General features: G+C 33.9%; 1 long non-coding RNA gene across 2 annotated transcripts; it reads left to right on the top strand.

The window, feature by feature from the left end:
* Nucleotides 1-1,508: 1,508 nt before the first annotated feature.
* LOC132750511 (uncharacterized) lies at nt 1,509-9,698 on the top strand. Of its 2 annotated transcripts, XR_009628557.1 has the most exons (4): nt 1,509-2,284; nt 5,313-5,396; nt 6,100-6,228; nt 7,037-9,698. It is a non-coding gene; the product is annotated as an uncharacterized LOC132750511 (long non-coding RNA). The 2 variants fall into 2 exon arrangements; XR_009628556.1 differs by lacking the exon at nt 1,509-2,284 and having other exon boundaries at nt 4,918-5,396.
* Nucleotides 9,699-11,017: the final 1,319 nt, after the last annotated feature.

Here is an 11,017-nt window from a genome sequence, read left to right on the forward strand (position 1 = left end):
CGAAGAGAAGAATTTGGCTCTCGTGCATCGGGAACCAGAAGGTAGAACAAATTAACTGGTTCTCATTAAATTTTTAATCGACTGCTAGCGTAGTAATATTCAAATCGCGTAAAAGCAATGGTATAATGTAATTTTGTGATAAAAGGATTTAAAATTTAGTAATAAAATGACCAGTCAATTTCAAAATAGATACGGTATAATGATGATCTGAATATTATGGCAAAATATTGGAACTATTTTTGCTCAGCGCAGCTAGATAGCCTAAACGCGTTCAAAGGGTAGTAAGCTGAATTTTTCGTAATTACATTGGGGGCTTGCGCCCCAAAAAACTGTATGTGTGCTATACTTGATTGGTTTTGGAACAATTTCCAACAGTAAGTTGTTTTTTTTGGTTTTTGATTTATCGATTTATTGCGGGTTGGTACATCGACATGGTTTGAAATTGTGTTTTTTACACGTAGAAAATCGGGTGGGGACAGGTTTACACGTCGTGTCCGACCTAGCAAGAATACGATATTCTATCCGAAATAAGTGGGAACAATAATGCTATTGTCAACGTCTAGTGATGTCATTTAGCTGCAAATTGATATATAACTTAATATGATTTACGTAAAAATGCCTTTTGAAATTTTGACTTGTGGCATTCGTCCGATTTGGCGAGTTCAACCCGTTGTCTATATATTATATACTCCGCTTTGAGTATTTCCGGTATGTTGATGACGCTTTTGGGGCATTTGGACTCACGGTATCGAGTCGTTAAAAACATTCCATGAGCTTGGGAATAACCTTCAATCCAAGAATAAAATTAGAATTAAGATATTCAGCTGAAAAACTTGAGTTTCTCGACGTAATGACGAAGATTCAGAATGGCATTTTAATAACAGACCTATACACTAAACCACAGATAAACACCTGTACTTGCATAAAAATTCGTCTCATCCGGAATCGACAAAAAAAAATCAATACCATATGGACTTGCCCTCCGTGCTAAAGCGAATATGTACTAATGAATCGACATACAAACAACATAGAGAAAATATTAAAACTCAGTTACAGAAACGAGGCTATGAAGATCGACATATTTGAAACAGAATTAAATAAAGTAGATAGTAAAAAAAGAAGTGACCTATTACATTATAATGAAGATAAAGAAAACACTGAAAGAATCCCCTTGGTACTGACATTTTCCAGAGCGCTCCCGAATGTAGGACAAATAGTACGAAAACACCTACCTGAATTACACACCTCAGGTAGAAAGAAGGAAATATTCCCGAATCCACCAATTGCAGCATTTAGAAGAGATAATAACCTACAAGACATTCTCGTTCATAAGAAACACAATAAACTATTTTTTTCACAGCCGAATTCCTGTGCTCCTTGCAGATCCAAAAAGTGTGCGATTTGTCCGTACGTTATTGAAGCAGACACATTCATTGGTGTGAACGGGGGCCTCGTATAAGGTTCGAAATCAGATCGCGTGCAAATCTACGAATGTTGTGTATGCAGTTTATTGTAAGCTTTGCGAACGTTATATTTATGTTGGAGAAACAGGGGATACGTTGTACCAAAGACACCTTCTTAATTTATCCAGAATACGAACCAAATACAACGATCCGTTAGCGGCGCATTTTTACACGAACGACCACACAGTAAATGATTTTTGGGGGCGCAAGCCCCCAATGTAATTACGATAAATTCAGCTTACTACCTTCTGAACGCGTTTAGGCTATCTAGCTGCGCTGAGCAAAAATAGTTCCAATATTTTGCCATAATATTCAGATCATCATAATACCTTATCTAATTTAAAATTGACTGGTCATTCTATTACTTAATTTTAAATCCTTTTATCACAAAATTACAAATACCATTGCTTTACGCGATTTGAATATTACTACGCTAGCAGTCGATAAAAATTTAATGAGAACCAGTTTATTTGTTCTACCTTCTGGTTCCCGATGCATGAGAGCCAAAGTACTTGCAAAAATTTGGTGCCAATTTTATCAAGTCATAAATTAACTAACTATCATAGAACACAATAATTCAGGAAGATGGAAAACGATTTTCAAATTAGATAACTTTCAACAGTTGCAAGCTTAAAATGGTTAAAAAGTGTGAATGACAGAGTAAAAATTTGTATGCGTATGAATACGAACTATTTTCCCTCTGACGTCATTTTCCCGAAATCGCCATCTTGGTCAGTTATTCCGAGAAAAGGTTGAGAAGATCTGCTATCAATATAGGAAGTCACAGCTATTGCGTTGATATTTTGGTTGCAATCAATTCCGTATGTATAATCAAGTTTTCTTCACAATCTGGTAAAGCTACTGCAGTATTGATATATTTCGCTTGATAGCCTGCAAATTTTAGTGCAGTGTCAGCTCGGCCCTAAAACGTACTCGGCCCCGAGTCAGCTCGGCCTTTTTTCAACTCGGTCCACTTTTCAATTTATTAACATATTGGTTTTTCTTATCATTTTTTATTGTTGAAACCACATAATTAATATCTGGACTTATTCAGAAACCTGGAAAGATATTTTCTTAAAATTATTATTACATTTTTGACTACTTTTTGAACACATCTCTATCAGTCTATTACTCAATTTACTGTATTAGCTATCTAAGCTTAACAAGATAGGCCCAAAACTTGTCATGATATACAGGTAAAATGTAATAATTGGTGAAAAATGATAGTTTTCAATTTTGTGATCATGATTTTTGCAAGCGACTGGAGGTACTGCCCCAGCCCTGTAATGAATAAAATCCTATCCTATGAGTCTCGAGGTCCCAAAATTTAAAGGACTAGTAATAATTATAATTGTTAAATACAATATGACCCCTGCAGGACAGGGCAGACCGTGAGACAAGGCGGACCGTACCAGGGCGGACTGTGACTTGAGACTAGGCGGACCGTATTTTGGGACATCAATGATTTAATACTTTTATTACATTAGTCCACATATAAATACTTTTTATATCACGGTCCGCCTAATCTTGAGTCACAGTCCGCCCTGTCCTTAATTCAATATGACTTAAAATAAGAAATACTTATTTCATACATGTAGATCTGATTTTCACACTTTTGCCTTCATCAGATGTAGGATTTCATGATATTTATGGTCAGTCCATAATTTTATAGATTTTTTATTTAATAAAAAGAATAAGGAAAGTGAAACACACGAAACAAAGTGGGTCAGGTTTCTATAATTTTATTTAAGACCTACGTTACGGCTATTCAATAGCCTTCATCAGGGTACCAATTTTTTTTTATTTGTAAATTTATAGACATTTATATCTGAAAAAAGTAGTTGTATTAAAATTCAAAACCACAGGTCGATAATAATAAGATAACTGATTATATCATTAAATATAACAGATTCCAGATAATGTGAATAACGGCATATATTACGCTTTAAAATCAACTAAAAACGTACAAGGTTAACAATTTGTTGCGTTCATTTACTCTGTAAATTAATTACGCAAAGAATGTGAATTTGAAGTGTTTTTGGTGTGTACTTTCATTTTCGAAACAGCTGATTGACCGCTTCCATTTAACAGTTGAACTGTGTATCTATTTCCAATTAATACCTGTCAAGATACTTTCAACTATTTTTTTCTGTAAACCAGTCAAATTATGTCTTTATTGCTTACGTGCTTGATAAAATAATTATTCTATTTTCTTGATAATTGTAAGGATTTATTAATACACATGTTGTGCATGGTTGCTTCAAGGGCTAATCAAATTGACATTTTTTTCACACAACTCTGTTGCCGGGGAAACTTGATAAACTTACCTCATTACCTTTGTTGATATACACAATCAATAAAAACAACTTGTCTTTAGCAGCGGAATTTTATATACATCATATTAAGTCATCATTACTTTTATTGTTTAACATCTATATGATTATTACACTAATAGTATTCATGGAATTGGTAGAGGAATAGGCAGTGGCTAGCAGTATGAACCAGTATTGGCTGTATGCGAGTCAAATACGACTAGCATATACTCACTGTTGAGGCTAGCTGTACAGCATTTTAAAAATGAGTTGCCTAAAACAATAATATGCAAACTTGTTTTTCTAAAAGAAGATTTTATTGAATATCATATACAATTTCAGTCAATGCGAAAGTAAAAAGAAATTCCACCCGCAAGGACTGGGATCCTTAGACTGATGATTTTTCCCCCGCCCGGACTCTGACATGTTTTTTTGTAGGTATGGGGGAGGGATATTGCCATAATTATAAAGAAAAATATTTAGCATATATGAATTATCAGACTCAACTATAAGATACTAAAGAAAAAATATACAGAAACATAATTGATAAAACATTAGCATAATTCACAAGAAAACAATACATGTACATCTTTCAAAGGTTTAATTTTGAAGATTGGAGAAAAAATATGTTTTGGTCAAGAAATTATCCGAGACAAGATGGTGGCTTACATTACTTAGCAAAAACTGGTCGTATCCTGCGGTGATTTTGGTTATCTTGGTCTGTGAATACAAGCAAAAATTAAAAAGATAGATCGATCTTGGAAGCTTTGCATATTTCAGAAGGCCAAAAATTGTTTCAAACTGGCTGAAATTTTATTCGGACATGACAACTGACTGTATCGAAATTTATCTCGACCCTACTGATTTTTAGTTGGCGAGGTCCGAGGACCGACAGCCTTTCGCACAGACTGCAATTTACAGTTGGTAAAGTAATTTGTAGTGTTTGATGATCAAAAGATTTTTTTTCCTTCTGAAAATCACAGAGTTGAATAATTTAAATCTGTGTGAAAGCGCAAAGAGAAAGAGACTGAAAATTAATTTATTATATTTTTATGGACATTATTATATAGATACATTTGTAATCAAACATTGGGTCAATTTCCAACAGTAGTTGAATTATGACAGTATTTTTAATAATTTTATTTCACTTTTAGCTACTTGAAAATTTCATGCTGGATGTTTGCTTACCATTACATTTTGCATAAGAGCTCTATGATTGACATTAAAGTCCACGGGCCAATTCATTTCTGATGATATATCTTTCCGATATCTTGTTATAATATAAAAGGCTGAATGTCATCGTAGAATTATTAGGAAAAAATATATATGTTCATTCTTTGTAAAAATGTTAGAAGACTTGCAAGTTACCAATTTTATCATTGCATTTATTTATTATTGAAAAAATGCTGAACGGCTATCCTCAACAGTGTGTATAGGCTAGAACTTTCAGTTTGCATTTAGGGTCAAAATATATTGTTACAGTCATGACAGCTTTCCCGTTGCTGTCAACAAACTTTAACCTTTCATAACTTTTCAGATCTTGGTGTATTGTCTTCATACTTGGCCACAACAACCCTTCAAATAGACCAGACTAAACTTGACCTCCATATAAACATTCAAGGTAAAATATTTAAATTTTCCTGATTTTTGCTATTAGTGGTTATGACTTTGTTATTTTTGAATGGATTGTCTTCAAACTTGTATGCAACAATCTTTCAGGATAGGACCTGATTCACTCATTAATGTCCTTGAAGCTTTTGTGATCAGAAGTTGTGAAGAATAATACAAATACAGAACAATTTCATTTACTTGGTTTTGCAATTTCTGAGACAATGGATTTTAAAGATAGTTGTTTTCTTAAAATTTAAGGACAGTATAGTAGATTGAAAAGACATTTAGTACATACTGTATATACACTATAACTACTATAGTATACTTAACTATAAAAATCTTTGTTCTTGGACAATTTTGAACAAATTGTTTCTTAAACAGTGTAAGAAATTAGGATTTGAATCGACTAGTCTGGTCGGACTACCAGATTGGAATATTCACTAGCCCAAAAGACATTTCTCTGGCACGATTAATTTGTTCAAAACAGTTGTTTATATTGCCTCTTAAAATACAGTAGCTTGGTCAGGCCTGTTACTGTGAAAAGTTGGTAGCCCGAGGAGAAATTTAGTATTCAGGGGCTATAGGACTACTGCTAATTTCTAACACTGCTTAAATTATTGATTTGACTATTGATTTCAACTAACATAATTATTGGGATACTATATGTATATCTAATAATAATTATATTTTATCTTTCCAACTTTCTGTTTCAGATGGTCGGCCTACATGTCAGATTTGTAAATGTGAACGGCACGATATCGATTTTAAGAATGCTTTAGGGTCAATGAGGATGAAATAAAATGTGAGACTGTCAATCTGACAAACCTTGCAGTGAATAAATGGTAAAATGTTTCTTTCAGTAGCATGGCATTTAAGGAAGCGGTACATGATGATTTAGAAGTGGTTGTATATGATATTTCTTAATTATTATATTCTAATAGCTTTTTTTTCTTGACTTGTTTAAAGGCTGACACAGGATAGTTTATTTTAAGTCAGTGAGCTTCTGTCACTGGATAGACTATTAGTCACAAAAATCCAAATTTATAAAAAGGAATTACAGTGAATTAAATATCATCTTATAGAATAGAAATTAGGAACAAAATTAATAACAAGAACAATTGTGACATGTAACATGTATTTAGGAATTCAGCTTTCCTTTCCTTTTCACCTCAGGAGAATTCACATTAATTTAAAATAATGAATATTCACAATAAGCACTCCGACATATCTGACATATATGATTATCTTATCTTCACTTAGCTGTCTATAGCTTATCAGAATCACTCACATTTATCAATTTAAATGATTTTGAAAGAATTGCTGCTTAGCAAATAGATAAAATACTTGGGGTGTCTGTGGCGATTGGTTGACTTTAAACCTTTAAACCTTTCACTGCTGTAGGTTCGTGCTCACTGCTGTAGGTTCGTGCTCTGCAAGTGTTTACGGATCATTTCATGTGAGAAAGCTATCTAGCTCATTTATGGAACATTGATGGTACCAAGGTGCCTGAAATCATACACATAGGTGCACCAAGGTCTTCCTCAAGCAGTAAAGCTGGAAATTGTGCTTTAAATTGCCCCCGAAAAAAAAAACAACAAAAATAATGGAATTTTTATTTTGCTATTAACTTTTTCTAAACAAATATTTCAGGAAACAGTGGCGTTTGTATGATAGAACAGTAATAGCAGGAGTGATAAGGACAGATGCATGTAGATGTGTCTTCATGTCGGAAACACTAGAGAAATTGACACATTTGGGTTTTATCAAAATTAAAGGAATTGGAATACCAGGAGACTGCTTGCCATTTGCAATGTTGGAATGTGTGATGTCGAAAGCCTCATGAATATAGTAACTTGACTTTATTAATCTAATAAGAAAAAGAAAAGACATTGAGGTGAAAACTAGTCACCAGTCTTTCACCAAGAACATGAGATAACTTTCCAATATTTGAAATATCATAATATGTATAGAACTTGAATGAGCGACATAATATGTATTGATATTGAATGAGCGACCAGTTTTTCACCAGGAAAATAAGATCACTTATCTATTTTTGAAATATGTATGAACATAACTCTATCAACTTCAAGGTGAGAGTTTATCATGAAGAACATGAGATAACTTGTGTATGAACAGAACCACATTTGAATATAGAGGCGCCAGTTCATCACCAAGAAGATGAGCTAACTTATCAATGTTTGAAATCTGTTATACCCCCGCACAACAAAGTTGTAAGGGGGCTATACTGGAATCAGCTTGTCCGGCCGTCGGGCGTCAGTCGCTTTTTTCTTGTCCGTCCATAAAATTAAGATTCCTTTGACCCACAGTCTTCATATTTGGCATGGAGTTAAGTCATGATTAGTAGATGACCTCCATTAATTTTGAGAACACCAAGTCAAAGGTCAAGGTCACAGGGGTCTTGACTGAAGAAAGCTTTCCTGCCCAATAACTTAAGAATCCTTCGACCCACAGTCTTCATATTTGGCATGGAGGTTAGTCATGATTAGTAGATGACCCCTATTTATTTTCAGGTCTAAGGTCATGGTCACAGGGGCCTTGGCTAATTAAAGCTTGTCTGCCCAATTACCTAAGAATCCTTAGACCCATAGTCTTAATTTTTGGCATGGAGGTTAGTCAAGATTAGTAGAATACCCCTATTGATTTTGAGGTTACTGGGGCAAAAGTCAAGGTCACAGGGGCTTTTATTACAATTAGCTTGTCTGCTCAAATGGTCTCATATATTCATCATAAAACACCTCCAGGCAAGGCTGCATGAAATGGGGGGGTTATTGAAGTCATTCAATGGCAGTTTTAGTTTTGAGGTCAGTAGGTCCAAGGTAAAGTTCACTTTGATCTTTTCTACTAAAACATGTAGAATATATAACTTAGCAATGCACTGGCTTACTTCCCTCAGATTTGGCTGAGCTGTAAATGACTACTGTTGATTCTGACAAATTGGTATGTGGGGGTATTCACGCCATGACAATGGCAGTTCTAGTTTGTACAGAAAATATCAAGATGCAAGTTTCTTTTATTAAGAATAGACTTATTGATTAGATAACTTACAATATTTACAAACATTTATAATACCAAACCCATTTAAAGTATTTCAGCTGAGAGTGTATTATCCAAAATACATGTATTGTTATAATGTACTTTATAGTATATTTATTGATATATTTATTGTAAAGTTTTGATTCTACTAGATTTTAAAAACATTTAGATTTTACTTGATCTTGAAAATATTTTGTTCCATGCTCTTTCATTTAATTTTGAATAATGAATCCAATAAATACCTATAATAAGTATAGGATTAAAATTGATAATGTTTTCTATCTTTAACTTATATAAAAAAAGTAATGTTTAAACTGTTGGTTAGATTTCAAACAGAACTAAACAGGGGTGTACAGTGCCATCCTTAGTTGTGCACATTGTTGGCATGTTCTCATCGTCGGATATACATGGCCGAACCATTAATATTCATCATTGATTGCATGTTATGTGACATGTTTATCAATTGTGGGTATCCAACGATGGCAGCCATGTCCTGTTTCTCTGCACAAAATGGCCGAAGAGTTGAAAAAAGAAAAATCTATCACATGTACAACTGCCAAAATTCAAAAGAGTGATCAGAACCATACACAGTTTTGGGAGACATGTTTTTGTGACAAAAGCCCTTCAAGTTCATATATGACCTTGACCTTTATTTGATATAAAATATCTTTGGAGTTAGCTGGAATTGTCATTACTTTGTTATTTTTTACAGATTTGAATCATGCTTGAACAAACAAACACAGAACCAACATGTTGAATTTTTTCTGATATATTTTGACCTTTAAATGACCATTACCTCCAAGGTTAAACAATTGAAATTCACTCACATTGTCATAACTTTGTTTTTGTCTATGATTTGATTCATTCTTGGACAAAAGAACAATTATCATTCAACTATGACCTTTACTATTCAAATTTGAAATTTACTTTATACATTTATATTATGTTTTCTAGGAGTACTCTAATAGATATTACAATATTCTCCTACTGATGTGTTTGACTTTCAATATAAGAAAAAGCCAAGCATGGCCCAAGCTAGATAGTGGCTCTTGTTTTCAATGCCAACTTGATTATATGTATCCATTCCAATTTACATTCTCACATGTATTATCTATTGTGCTTGAAAGGTTTCTACAAAAAATAAGTTTGTTCTTACAGTCCTGGTTTTATTTTAGAAATATTTTATAGACAGTTAAATTTTCTGTTTATTTTCTATCTGCATAATCATTTCTTGGAATAAATATAGTAAGTACACTGATTTATGTGTTATACATTCACATAAGGAAGTACTTTACATGAAAATTGGTTAAACAACTATAGTTTCCCAACAAAATCCAATGTCATAATTTAAAATGTTTATTCATGATAAATATGATATCAATTATGCATTTTGCCTGGGTTTGTTAGTATGTTCTTGGTACATGATTTTCTATTTTGACAAGAGTTTGGAAGCGATACTATTATATTGTGTACAAAATGGGCACTTATTCAACTTTGAAAGAAGAATGATATCAGATTGGAACACCTAAAGTAGATTGCTATACAAATCTCGAATTTAGCACATATTGCGCCCCCATCAGTGCTTTCAGCACTTTGATTCAATAATGGGGCTGGAAAAGCTATACGGGAATGACCAATACAGAAAAACAATAGAAAATTTGTGGAAAAATAAATTAAGAACCTATAGACCGTATGGAGTAAATACCAAAGAATAACGCGGCAGACGGCAAACAACGCCACGGCGGGCGTCGTTCATTGACGTTACGTCACTTCCATTGTTTTGTTTGATATATTTGAATGTAGAATAAATGCTGCTGAAGAAGGCCGCAAGGCCGAAAGCTACGGCAAATTTAAATGAGCGTTTTTGCTTATATATACAGTATATATTTTTTTCTAGAATTACTTTTTTACACTATCCCAACACTCTGCTGGGTCCCTGTGATTACATTTGTACCCACATGAGGTTCTGGGAAGGGTCTCGTCAGGTATATAACTTATGTCATCGGTGAAATTTACCGTCGAGTCACACACTATAAGAATCTTACACTGGCTGCCGGTATAGACCGGAATATCTAGCTCGAGGGTAACTGTTTACGGCGGTAACGAGGCTCTGCCGAGTTTCCGCTTTAACAGTTACCCGAGAGCTAGATATTCGCGTCTGTACCGACAGTCGGTGTTTGATTCTTTTTCTTGCATATTACATACCAATTATTTTCGGAACAGAAATAACGAAACCTGATATTTTCATTACGCACTTTTTTCTTATAGTTGCGTGTGAACTTAAAACTTCATTCATAACGGTTAAGTGACGTTATCCTGAGAACGCGATTCATTCATAAAAGTCGCGCGTCAATGACGTTATTTAAAGCACGCGACTTGTCTTACATGGGGGGTGTAAGACAGAGTTTTCTAGCACCGGTGTAAACGGTAGATACTCCTGTCTGAGATGCAAGAATATATAATCAGGCCTCACCCCTACTCTACAATTCCAATCGCCCGCCAGAAGAGCGCGTCCTAACTGGTCAAATTAATAAAAAATCTTGAATAAGTAATTCAAACAGATTTGCATCTATAACT

This window comes from Ruditapes philippinarum, unplaced genomic scaffold, assembly GCF_026571515.1.
Source record: "Ruditapes philippinarum isolate M1 unplaced genomic scaffold, ASM2657151v2 ctg11044_1_1_1_1, whole genome shotgun sequence".
NCBI classification, from domain to species: Eukaryota; Metazoa; Mollusca; class Bivalvia; order Venerida; family Veneridae; genus Ruditapes; species Ruditapes philippinarum.